Raw genomic sequence first — 14811 nt, 5'->3', positions numbered from 1 at the left:
AAACTAGAAAACCAGAGTGGAGAAATATATAATAAAACAAGAGTAGACGGAAGGCACTGAGGTGGGACCAGAGAGAGAGAGAAATATGGAATCGCAGAGTACTTTGGGGTGAGGTTGTGAGTAAATGGTTGAATGGTGATGATGGCAGTACGTGGTGATGGGAGAGGAAATATGTGGTGATGACAGTGATAATGAGTGATAACGTGGTGAGTGGTGATGACTGGTGATGAGTGGTAACATGGCGGTGACAAGGAGTGATGATTATAAGTGGTGATGACTGGTTACAAGCGATAAGTGGTGATGTATGAGGTGGTGTAGCGGTGATGTAAGAGGTGGTGTTTGGTGATGACTCTGATGATGAGTAATAACAGTGACGTGGTGATGGGAAAGGTAGTCTGTGGTGATGACAGTGATGACGAGTGACAATAGTGATTTTTGATGATGACAGTAGGTGGTGATAGAAGTGATGTGTGGTGATAACAATGGTGATAAGCGCTGGCGACAGTGATGAATATGACAGCAGTGATAAGTGATGATAAGGGAAGTGATGAGTGTTGACATGATAGCAATAGTAAGTAGCGAATGAGGTGATGAGCGCTGATCTGATAGCAGTGTGAAATGACGCTGAGGATGTAAATGAGGGTTGACATGACTGCTGATATGTGGTGATGAAAGTGGTGATGGTAGCAATAAGTTGTGATGAGACAGGTGATGAGTGCTGACAATAGTGAGGTATGTGGTGAGGAAGACAATGTTGTGCCTCCCTTCCCCAGCGAACGTGGTGGCCAGCTGACTTGTGTGAATTAAGTAACTGTCCTTTCCCCTACGGCTTCATTTGCAGGCACGCTCATGCTGACTATTGTAATATTTGTCAGCGCGAATGACGTATCACTGTATTTAACGCCACTTATCCACGGAGCACGTTCGTACCAGCGTGTACAGTCGAGAACAGATTTCGTGTAATACTTTCACCTCCTCTCACTTCCCTTCCTAATAATCCTAGGGTGAGAGAGGCTTGGTATGTTCCTCAGTCCGTAGATAACTCTCTTTGATATATAATGCATCTGGACGGAAAATCAAGTATACGCCGCTCAGTGTGATGTAGTCTTAGTGAAACAGAAGGAGTACTTTTGTCCCTGGCTGTATCTGTTGAGTACATGTCAGGGTTACAGACAGACATGAAGGTTTGGAACACAGTCACGTAGCAGAAAGGACGGCGTAGCGGGGATTGTCTAAAGTCCATCCACAGTGCTTTCTAATTAGCTCATTAACTTTGCTGAACTGTAGAAGCGACGACAGTTTTATAATAAACGGAAGATTGCTGTCTGTACAAGTTATTAACCATTTCACCTCAACGTCAGGTACATTAATGAATGGAAGACTGCAGTTTGTGGGATGTATAAAAACCCTCTACCACAACGACAGGCATTTTAATGAATGGAAGATTGGAATTTGTAGAAAATGCAAACCCTTTCACTACGAGGGGTCTTCACTAAACCGAATTATTTTGTTTGGAGGCAAAAGAAGTGAAATGACAAATCGCCATTTTAAAAAAAGATCAGGCAGAAACTGATTTTAGGTCCCTCGGCCAGAGAGAGACAGCCTTTCTAGCTAATAAACATTGTCTGGCGTTAACATGTCATCGCAGAAAAGGGTGAAAATGAATGAACGGCTTGAGTTATTAGAAAATATTAACTCTTGCAGTACGATGACGCAAAACTAATATTAATCTTTGTATCACCAAACTGCTATTCAGCTCAGCAGAGACTTTACGAAGCGGAGGGGTTCGATAAAGCCTTCGTTAACCCCGTCAGTACGAAAGGTGTTCCCGAAGCTGAAATATATCCATCCAGAGTAACAGTAATATGGAAAATACTTCATCGGAGTGAAATAATGAAGCCAATTATAAGATACACAAGCACACAGGCCCGTCTCCAACTACGTCCTCTGTGGGTCATCTCAATCATATGTTTTCCTCTAGTTTTACCCTCATGAACACTCTTTCCTCCGTGGATCTATTTTTCTCCTATGGATTAATTTTCACCCTTGGACCTATTTCCTCCATGAACCTACTTTCTACATAGACCCATTTTCCCTCATACATCTACTTTTTCCCATACACTTACAGTGGGTCTCTCAGGGCCTTTTTTACCCCATGAATCTATTTTATCTCTGTGGACCTGTTTTCCCCATGACCTTTGTTTCCATAGACCAATTATCTCCATTCAGGATCCTATTTCCCTATGATGAGCCTATTTCCTTCCAATACCCAACATTCCTTATAGAACAACATTATTTTTCTTATGGATCTATTTACCCTCCATGGAACTATTCTTTTTCACTGTCTTTTTCCCCATGGACCTAATCCCTACATGGACCAAGTTATTTCCCATGGACCTATTTCCTTCATGAACCTCTTTAATCCATTGGACCTATGTTTCCACGTAGGTCTATTTCCTGGTCTTTTTTCCCGTATGGACCTGTTCCAGTCATAGACCATCTTTCCTCATGGACCAATTTCCCAGTAGACTAATTTCCCCCCATCACCCACCAACCCACCCACATACCAAGCCCTGTCCTCCGGGAAACCACACATCCTCCCACCCGCCCACAAAGACCACAAATCCACCCACCACCCACCAAACCCATCCACCACCCCACCCCATGCCACCCACTTGCCCCACCCACTCACCTAATCCTCTTCCCCCACCTCACCCACACACTACTCCACCCATCCCGCCTATCCACCTATCCACCCACCCACAGACCCACCCCACCCATCCATTCATCAACTTTCCCACCCGGCCACCAAGTCTGGACCTCCAGCACGAACACTTGCAAGTTCTCACACACACACACACACACACACACACACACACACACAGGCACAGCTACTTTTATTGTACAGAAGTCACATTTACAGGCTCTGGAAAGTAACCCATTTATTAAAGAGACCGCCTTACAGCTAAATAAAATCGCTTGGAAGCAGCAAGAATTAACGTTAAAAGATACCGTACTAAAGGGGCACTTCTGTACTCTTTATAACATCTTCAGCACGATGACGTCTTGTAAATTCTAATCTTACAACTATCAGCCCTATTCATCCCATATCATCCAGCTTAGAAGTCTTTTCGTTCTCAAAGACTTAGGAAACCTTTCACTAAATCATTTTTTTACGGGCCTAAGCTGAATAAAATCATCTGGAAGCAGCAACAATATGTACGGTTAATGAATAAAAATAATGACTGAACTGAAGCTGATGGTTTTGGCATATGGGAGGCTTCGTAACACCTCTTTCTCGGCGACTTATTTTGCATATTACACCTTAACATTCCCTTCCATATAATTCACATCATTTTAATATCAACACAAGAGGGCACAGAATCCCCAAAGCCACTTAAGATATGACCCTATGGACGACAAAGGTGGGTGAGGAAACATGAGAAGGTACACAGAAGAGAAGTGACTGTGTAAAACTCTTTGGTCAGTGTAAATATGTGCAGATGGTGGGTGATAGGTGGGTGTGAAGGACGGACTCAAGTGTAAATGTGTCCAGGATTTATAGCAGTTTTTATTTATTTATTCTTACATGTCACTGTTGCTCAAATATGTCAGGGGAAACTGAATGATAATAGGTTACTGTCTTCTAACACTATTTTTCACAGACTACTTCACCTAACCGTTTCTTACACACACACACACACACACACACACACACACACACACACACACACTACATACACGCATACACATTTGTTTCCTTCACATACAGTACACACACTTTACATACATACACGCATACACATTTGTTAACTTCACATACATGCACAACTTGCTTTTCACATGCTCTCTCCCTTAACATACGTAAACATCTGTATTTCCCTCATACATGCACACACATTTCCTTCACACACACACACACACACACACACACACACTCCCTTCCCTGACGTACACACATACACATTCCCTGTACTTTCACACACTCACGAGTTAACACACGTGCACACTTTCACTCACACTTACACACTCAACAAAAATAACGGCATGTAAACAATTGCTCACAAGCATTCACACACACATATATGAGAGAGAGAGAGAGAGAGAGAGAGAGAGAGAGAGAGAGAGAGAGTGTCCCGTTGTATAATGGACCCTAAGAGTGGCTGGCATCCCGTCCCTTGCCGCCTTCCCAATTAGAGTCGTTTCTGTGTGTGTGTGTGTGTCTGTGTCTGTGTGTGTGTGTGTGTGTGTGTGTGTGTGTGTGTGTGTGTGTGTGTGTGTGTGTGTGTGTAAGACTGCTGGTTTTCATGTCATTCCATGTGGTTCACTATGTGTATATATCATTGTTACGAGCGAGGGCGAGGCACCCACGAGTCTCAAGTAGTGGCATTTTCTCACATATGAGCAGCCCAACCCAGGCCGGTCCAACTCGGCCCGACCGTAACGATTTTGAGAAGCTTATATCTCAGCAACCACAGGGCCGATCACTGCGTGGTTTGCATCATATGATAGCCCAGTTCTTTAAGACTTGTTTTTGACAGGTTTCGTCACACTCAGGCGATGCACGTGGCATGTGACACGCGCCAAGTGCAACATGTCGAAATTATTCAAAAGTGGGCCACAGGCCAGACAGTTTGTCGTAAAGGCATGAAACTTGGTAGGTAGACAGCCATCAATATACTCTAAGCATCCTCGGGGTGTAAAGCAACATTTCAATGCTTTCGGCTTTAAATGGCTTCGCTCGTACCTCGCCAACAAAGGCGTTTTACTGGTTCAATATATATACCTGGTTAAATCACTGTGTACATCTGTAGATGTGTAAGTTTCAGTGTGTGTACGTTAAAGTCAATGTCTATGTGTGTATTTCTGAGTTTGTGAGGGGATAGTCGTGTATGTATTTTTTCTTCCTTCTTGTCCACGCTATAATGATAAATTATTCAAGACGCAATATTATTCGACAAACCATGACACTTCCTTTATTATTATTATTCAATTCTTTCTCCAACCTACCCCAGTTCAATCATAAAGCATGTATATGATGATGATGATGATGATGATGATGATGATGATGATAATAATGACGATGAAGAGGAGGAGGAGGAGGAGGAGGAAGTGTATATTGGTGTATGTGTACTCCTTCCACGTCCCCTGTTATTTCCCCCCATCCAGCCTCTCATCAGCATACCTCAGACTGGTACACGAAATCAGGAACGATCAATAAACTCCAATAACCTGCATTCTATATTCACAGGAGCACATGTTCAAGCCCTTGTTGACTATCCCCGGCATCTGGGACACGATAAGTGCGATGATGATGATGATGACAGTGATATTGGACAGGATGAAGATGATTATACAGTGATAATGGAGAGGATGAAGATGATGATGATAAACAGTGATATTGGAAAGGATGAAGATGATGATGATAACAGTGATAATGATGACAACAGTGATGATGATGATGATGATGATGATAAAGATGATGACGAATAGGCTGATGAAGATAATGTTGATGATGATGATGATGACATTGGTGATGATGAACCAGTCGGTGAAGAATTTGCTGATGATGATGATGATGAAGAATACTGTATACTGATGATGATAATGATGATGGTGATGAACATGATGATAATGATGATGATGATAAAGACGATAAAGAACAGTTGATGATGATGATGATGATGATGATGATGATGATGATAATGATGATGATAATAATGATGAAAAATATGTTGAAGATAATGAAGATTGTGATGTGGATGAGGAAGACTATTTTGATGAAGATGATGACGATGATGAAGAATATGTTGATGATGCTGATGATGTACATAGCCCAGGTGTCTATATTTTTACCTGTCCCCTGTTCTGCCCCTCCCTCCACCCTCAGCTCAGCACACCTCAGCAAGATGATCCGAGTCACGAGGCGCCGATAGTCTTCAATAAATAAAACAGCATATTGACTGGTTTGGCCTCTTGTTTGCATATCCCAGGCATTTGGCACAAGATAAGGGGAGGTGTGTGTGTGTGTGTGTGTGTGTGTGTGTGTGTGTGTGTGTGTGTGTGTGTGTGTGTGTGTGTGTGTGTGTGTGTGTGTGTGTGTGTGTGTGTGTGTGTGTGTGTGTGTGTGAGAGAGAGAGAGAGAGAGAGAGAGAATGTACGAATACCGCTGGCGTGGAGAGTTACAAGGATACACAGACCACACAGACCTTACAATCCTTTCTCTATGGTCCGGCCTTATTACAGTACTAGTAAAAGACTCGCCCTCTGATGACATAAATCAGGTTGCGTATTTTTAAGCTTATTATTCCTGCCTCCAAGCAATTTTAATCAGGTTAGGAAAATCTCTAAGACCGAATTATTTTATTAAGGCTTCATCTAACCTTTCTAACCACATTCGAGCTTATTTGCAGACGATTTCATTCAGCTGTTGAAGTCTGTTTGCATACCGTTTTTAATCTAACTTGGCCTAAAACTGTCATCTCTTCATCTCGAATGCTGAGTCGTAGCAAGAGATTAACAACAGAATACGGTGCTAGACATGAAGAAGTGCTATGGAAGGAATGCAGAGCAGTTGTACTAACTTATTCTGCAGTGAGTAAAATTAAATAAACTGCAAAAGGACGATAGTCTGGCCCAGGTAAAGGTGTAATGAGTATAGCGACAAGGTTTGAAAGAGTCCACACTGACCATTTCACAAGTGATTTTTCTTCAGAAGTCAATAAACAAATAAAATCGCCAAGCATGAACTCCGGGACTTAGGCGTGCAGCCACAGACAGATAAATAAACAGAGAAACAGACAAATAACAGAGACAGATAACAGATAATAACAGACGGATATATATACCCGTGAAAATGGGCGTTACAGATGGGAGAGCGGGATAATGAGCAGAGCGGGTCCTCCATAGTGTACAGACTCACCCACTACACCTCACTGCTTTTGTGGCTGAAGTACAATTTAGGTTCATTTTCGCGGGTAAGCGTCTGCGGATTTCAATATTGTGGCCTGGTTTTTGTTCCTGCTAAGTATCCTGTTTATTTGTGTAGGGTGGCTGCTTACTCCCGCGCGTGCTAGTGCTAGGGTGTATTGTCCTGTGTGTGTGGAGGGGGGGGGTTGTTTTGTGTGTGTGTGTGTGTGTGTGTGTGTGTGTGTGTGTGTGTGTGTGTGTGTGTGTGTGTGTGTGTGTGTGTGTGTGTGTGTGTGTGTGTGTGTGTGTGTGTGTGTGTGTGTAGAGTGCAAATCAAATAGTTTTGATCAGATTTAGATTAGATTTGATGGAAAGTTAAGGCTCAGGCAAGATGGATCAACTCAATTTGGGAATAATGGATCAGAGGTCACGGTAACCGGACAAAATCAATTGAAACAGTTTTGGGCCGATTTAAAACACTCTTGGTTGAAAATTAGACTTACAAAGTTATTCGATTCTGAGAGCACGTCAGAGATCAAAGTCGCAAGCAAAGGTAAAAAATTTGGCGCTCTGCCTGTCGCCCAAATGGATTCAAACTATACTATCGTCCAAATATTTACGAGACACAGTAGGCTATTGCAGTATCAGGCTTGCAGATCGTGGGTGTTGCCTCCTCTGATCACCTCTTCTTATTTTTACATCACATTGTGGGTGGGAATTCTCTGCTAAGTTTGTGGACTGATACTGTGTAATTTTTCAGCTATTTTTCCTTTTTTGTGAGATGGCTACAGTTTCTTGGCGAAGTATGGATATTTTCTGCTATATGTTGTGAGATGAATATTTTACGCTCAGATTTGTAACCGAGTCTTTTCTTAATATTTCCACGGACAGGTATTTTTCTAAATAATTCAGGGACATTAGTATTGTCTAATTTTGTGGGTGCGTGTTTCTCCGTTTAATTATTTCACATGGACACTATCTGAAAAAGTTTGTGGAATGGGCACTACTGGTTTGGTGGGATTGGTATTTTCAGACATTTTTTCTTTCTTGATTTCGCAATTTCTGCTTTAAATCTGTTGGATCGATAATTTCTGAATAATACTGTACAACATATAACCGATGCTTATCTAAATTCAGAAGGATAATCAAACAGTCTATTATCATTATCATTATTATTATTATTATTATTATTATTATTATTATTATTGTTATTACTATTATTTACGTATGCTTTGACATTCTCCCAATATCGATAAAATTCGGCCAACAGAATTTGTACAAGCTTCTGTTTCCGCTCTAACGATGCCTTGAATACCTTGATAACTGCAATGAACCTGAATGCATTATTCGTGAATACTGTTTAATGATCAGTGTTACATACAACCACGACCGTCCTTTATAACACTTCCAAAAGACGAACGCATATCCTTACTTATGTAACTTGTTGCTGTTGCTGGTAAAGTCAGGCTCAAGTGAATGTGAATCCAACGAACTGCAAGCTATATTTATCTTTTTCTGCAGTCCACTATCCTCCTTCCAGACGACAGGGAAGGAGCTGGGGGACGCTTATAACACCAGGCAGCTGAGCCACCCAAATACATCGATGCTAGCACGGGAAGGCGTCCATTATTAGCGCCTAAATTCTCGCTGAACTGGATATATATACTTAAATGTAGTAAACTAAAACTCATGCCCCTACGAGTCAACCTCAGCTGAATAAAATCGTCTGGAATTAGCTGGAATACTAGAGTTGTCCCTATAATGAGAGGGTTAATGGCACCACTACTAAAGCTCTCAGGCAACCATCACTCCCTCGCAGCTACTTTAAGTAATTTAGCGTCAGCTGGCAGAAAATGGGAGAATAAACGCAGCCACGAGAGAAGAGTAAACGCGGCCATGAGAGAAGAGTAAACACGGCCATGAGACAAGAAAAAACACGCCCATGAAACAAGAAAAAACACGGCCATGAGAAGAATAAACACGGCCATGAGACAAGAATAAACACGGCCATGAGGCAAGAATAAACACGGCCATGAGACAAGAATAAACACGGCCATGAGACAAGAATAAACACGGCCATGAGACAAGTATAAACACGGCCATGAGGCAAGAATAAACACGGCCATGGGACAAGAATAAACACGGCCATGAAAGAATAGTAAACGCGGCGAAGAGAGAGCTTGAAGTAGGCGCAGGCGAAAGACATCAACAAAAGCCAGCTTATTATTTCTTTCTGCTTCAACAATTTCCCTCGATAATGTTGAGAGCTTCACATTAAAAACCTGGCGAAAGATCAAGGATGCGTCTAATAATACAGCGTTAGGATTTCTCGACTGGCTGACACAAAAATATATATATTAAGTGATTTCTGTTGCAATAGTGATAAGGGTTTTGCTTTATATAATGTCTTTTCGTGGCTCTTTCCTATTTCCAGCTGACTAAACCATATTATTCTGATCTTATTATCTATATTTTTGTTTTGGTTTTTCTATATTTGCTTTCTCGTCTATACTTGATGGTTTCAGTCTATAATTTACATGCACTTTGTATAATTATTTTGTGGCTGGATTTCATTATTTATCACTTCTTTATTTTATAATTTCTTTAACTTGAGCTTATTGTTTCCCTCATACGTGTTTTTTATCTTATCATTATCCCATTTAGCCAGGGGACGTCTTTCTTATTGATTTCTTCCACATTTTGATAATTATAATAAGCTTAGGATACATATTTATAACTAGAAGGGTTAGATATTGCCTTCATTAATTACTTCACTAAGAGACAGCCTTACTAACTTTAGCTAAAATTGTCTAGTAGTAACAAATGCTCAAAAATACGTTACAGGATTAAAAGGAAAAAAAATGTTGTCTATATCATGAATTAAGAGTGAAAGACTGACGGTGTGAATGGGATGGTTAGAGAAGAGGAAGACCAAGAATCAGAAAGAGATGTAAGGTGGGAGACTTATGTGAGGATGTAAGGGGGAGTGTGGTGTGTTGTGGGTAGGGGTCGTTAATGAACTGGCACAGATGTAGACAGAGATCCCTGAGCGACACTACCCCTCACAGGATGCACCTTCAGGCAAAATATTCGGATATGAATGACTAACAGTTGATGAAAACGTATAGAGGAGTAGTATTAGTAGTAGTAGTAGTAGTAGTAGTAGTGGTGGTAGTGGTGGTGGTGGTGGTGGTAGCTGAGGTCATCATCATCATCATCATCATCATACTCCTGTTTTCCTTGTGATTAAATGCTGCTTATATTTTCCATTACATAATTATTCTCTTCCTCAGTTGTTCAGATAAATGAATAATCACATTTACTTAATCACCAAAGCCTTCAGGTATCTCAAAGTAGTTTCCTTCTCTCTCCTTACACGGAAATATGGAAATGAATTTGTTTAATCTGTTTAACTCTGTCCTTTAACATTACTGATATGTTTTTCTTCCTTCACTCTCTTCCAGAATATCATTCGCACGGACAAGAAAACCCTTTGGTTAAAATATTACAAAATTATAACACCTGTGGTCGTAACTGGTGCCATAATTGTAGCTGTAATGGAAATATTGACAGTAAGCATATTAAAAATCACCCTTATCATCTTAGCTGATCTCAATAATAATAATAATAATAATAATAATAATAATAATAAAAGTAATCATAAAAATAATAATAACAATAAAATAGTAGTAGTAGTAACGATGATGATTATGATGACGACGATGATGATGATCAATATTTAAGAAGATTTTTGTTATACAGTATTAAGAATTAAAAACTATGGTACTGAGTTACACTGGTTGTTGTAAAGTACAGAAACTTCAGAGATGCTAATGGGTAATATGATGTATGGTGGAATGTTAAAGAGTTACATGATGAGGCGTTCGTAACAGATATGCACAGTTGCGGACATATATACTGATCCACGTCATAGCAATATATTACGAGACAGTGAGCGACGTCTTTCAACCCTAATGCGGAAATAGTCGGAACCTAAGTAACTTTCCACAATACTGAGTAAAACTTTCACGATTTTTCGACTGAATCGTGGAGCGGTATTTCTTTCCCTAACTGTTTACTGTGTGCTACATGATAATAATGACATGTTAGATTTACCTGTTGAATAATACCGATTAATAATGAGACAGTGAGCCAATAACATGCGTCTGTATCCTGGAACAGTTGTGGTATCGCTAAAGATCTAAATTTCACGATAGAAAAACTAGCAAGGTTTAATTTCAATAGGATTAGGGGCTATTAACTCTCGCAAGAACGGGCTTTCACGGCACCGATAGCACGGCCACAGCAAACAGAAGTAAATAATTCTATGCGGAGTTCCAGTGCTTTACATTAACCGCAGTGCTACAACCTCTCTTGTCTGCCTCAGCCAAAACACAAATCTGAGCCGCCTTGTCCTTCCCATCCAGGCTCTCTCTCTCTCTCTCTCTCTCTCTCTCTCTCTCTCTCTGGGGGACGCGGTAGCACAGTGGTAGCGCGCTGAGCTTGTGATCGGGAGGCCGCAAGTTCGAGCCTCGCCGGGGCTACCGTTGCCGGGAGGGGTAGCTCCCTCCTGTAACCCCAGCGGGGCTATATAGCCTTAGTTGCCTAGCTCGGGGAATTCATTTCTCCATTTCTCTCTCTCTCTCTCTCTCTCTCTCTCTGTTGTTTTTCTCGGGGCACGTCTTATAACTAGATAACTACAGAATCAAAGTCTTCACAAGTGCACAGTATAAGGTTCGGAAATATCACACATGCTTGAAAGAGGAATATCTATCTATCTATCTATCTATCTATCTATAGCCCGACGCCCTAATCCCAGACAATTTCATTCACCTGGCAGGAGGGCAAAGGTAATAACTGGGTTCATAATCAGTCTTCATTAACCCTTTCAGAACGAGGGCGTGTTTTAATTTTTCCTCTAGCAAATGATTTTACTCAGTACAAGGATGAGGTGCAGTTAATGTGCAAGGAGGTGTCCATTACCCTGACCTCTTTCTGAAGTATTTTATTTATTTATTTATTTTTATTACTCTAGCAGCAGTCAGACGATTAGGTACAGCAAGGTAAATACTTCCTGGTATTCTAGGTGGTACAGGAAGTTTCGTTACACCTTTTCCTTAGCGCTTTATTTTGCCTTTTACTCCTTAACATTTTCTCGTATAATATCTATATCGTTTTAATATCGACAAAATTTCCATCACACACAAACAAAAGGGCACCGAATCCGCAAAATAAATCGCCCAGGTACAGTTGTTACATCACCAAAGCCTCTAAGAAAACGTCTTCAGATGATTTTATTGGCTCGGGGGAGAGAGACAGCTTGGTGGTATATATTATCACAACAGGCCTTCAGTGTCACAGCCAACCACTCTTGAGATTTAGATGGTTATGAAGCTTGAATACTGCAATGGCTAGTGTGTGTGTGTGTGTGTGTGTGTGTGTGTGTGTGTGTGTGTGTGTGTGTGTGTGTGTGTGTGTGTGTGTGTGTGTGTGTGTGTGTGTGTGTGTGTGTGTGTGTGTGTGTGTGTGTGTGTGTGTGTAAATCTAAGCTGTACGTGTATGTCTCAGAATACCCAACAAAAACCCCAGCGACAGAGACGCAAATGAGGCCAAAGGCAGGGGTGGCGCCTGAAGAAATACAGGGGCGGTAAGGGGCTGGGGTGGGGGTGAGTGCCTGCCCCTATGGACTTCCCTCAGTTAGACAGGGTTCCTAAAGCCCACGACTGAAGTTCACATCGTAACATAATACAGTAAGTGATTCTCTCCTGCAGCTAAGATTTGCTACTGAGGAAAGGACAGGGTAGGGAGAGTGCAGACTTTCCACGCCTCACGTTTTCATGGAACAGGGAAATCTGCGTGACGAGGGGAATGTTAAGATGCTTTATGAATTTCAGCACGTGATTTCTCGCTGTAAGGCATTTTTCAAAACACTAGGACCCTTTACAGAGAACTAGCGTGTGTTAATGGCCAAGACTCGCTCACAGAAAGTGGGAGGCTCTAAAAGATAAATAATTCTCCTCGACAGAAATAGTTTTTAAAAGTTCGAGATTTCTCACACAAAGGCAGTGTTTCTAAACGACCAACCAGGCACGAACGGATAACCCAAAATTCTCTATTACAAAGTTGGAGCTTGAGAGTTGAGTGAGAGACAAGGTGTATGAGGGTGACCGGAGGAGGAGGAAAGGAGGAAGTGGAGGAAATAAACTAGAGGCAAAGTGGGTGAGTCTATGAAGTAAGGTGGTTTGTCGTGGTGGTGGTGGGGGGGGTTGTTTATGAGAAGGAAATTCCAAGACCATTCCTCAAAGCAGGCTTCATCGGACAAGAAAATTATATGCAACTATCCAAGTACGTAAGTATATAGGCTATGTGTGTGTGTGTGTGTGTGTGTGTGTGTGTGTGTGTGTGTGTGTGTGTGTGTGTGTGTGTGTGTGTGTGTGTGTGTGTGTGTGTGTGTGTGTGTGTGTGTGTGTGTGTGTCCAAACAATGCAGATACACAGGCAGAAAGTAAGGATGAGAGGGAGAAAGACAAAAAGATAGACAGAGAAAGATATATATACTGGCAAACAGGTAAAGAGAAAGAGTGAGAAGTAACCAGATAAATTTTAACAGACCCAAAAGTAATGGTAAAACAGGAAGGGCAGGAAGGACTCATTCCATGCAACTGAAAGAGAGAGAGAGAGAGAGAGAGAGAGAGAGAGATATTAGAGAGATACAGCCACTGATATAATTCATCGAGAGTGTGTTGGTGAAATAGGGAGGGCAGGAAGGATACATTGCACTCAACAGCGTCCTTGCAAACGCCACCATCAGAGGAGGACATGACCCGTGAATGATACAAGCAGCTGTGCCACCAACCCCTCACCTGCCAGTCACCGCCTTTGATGATGGCCAGGTGTTGCTGACAATATTAATAGCCACTAATATCACCATAATTAGGCGTGGTGTTTGGAAATTAATAACAGAGACATGCATTGTTGTTTATTTGTCTTCGTTCCGCTTTTGCTGGTAATGCAGGTCTTCCTAATCTCCTCATTACCAGGGGAGTCGTCTTTGTTTAATATTTTCGTCTGACGTTTGCGTAAGATAAACACGACATTATGCTACTAAATGGGTCAAAAGATACTGCTTCTCATACCCACATTGGAAAAAGCTGCTTCATGGAGAGATACAATTATTTTGGCCTCATTTTGACCCTCTTCAGATACATCTATAGGGAGGGAACATGTGCGTTTGTATGTAGCCTACTTGTAAGAAGATGATAACAGGTGGAGGTGGGGAGATGTGAGGAGCGGGAAACTAGGGAGTGAAGCGGCAAGATCAGCAATTATAAGCTGAATCAAACCAACCTGCTGGTAACCTGGATATATCACAAAAGAGGTTGTGTTACGGAATGTCTCCAACACCTGGCTCTTCTCTTTACAGTAATATATGCCTCTCTTAAGCTGTACAATATCTGCCCATAGTCGAACCATATTCTTCTCATGCCGAACAAAGCTCCTCTTAAGAACAAAATCTATCCTGGGCTGAACAAAATATCTTAATATGCTGAACAAAACTATTCCAGAGATGAATACCTCTCTCCTAAGCTGAACATATTCTCTTCCCAGCTAACAAATTCTCGCGTAAGTTGAACAAAATCTGCCCTGAGCTGAACAAATATTTTCAATAGTTGAGCGACTTCTTCCCTGAGGTGAACAGTATTAAGGCTGTCAGGAGTGCCTTGACATCATCCTGGTTTACATTACTTTTGTTAAGTCATGATGATGATGATGATGATGATGATGATGATGAATTAAAGTATAAGCTCATAACTTCTCCCATGTCATTTTTAATCCCTTTAGTACTATGACATTCCTTTTTTTTTCAAGTCTTACAACCACCATACAAATTCACAACTTTCTA

This window comes from Coenobita brevimanus, chromosome 51, assembly GCF_032717465.1.
Source record: "Coenobita brevimanus isolate Jiangsu-jjx chromosome 51, ASM3271746v2, whole genome shotgun sequence".
NCBI lineage: Eukaryota > Metazoa > Arthropoda > Malacostraca > Decapoda > Coenobitidae > Coenobita > Coenobita brevimanus.
This window is presented reverse-complemented; position numbering follows the sequence as displayed.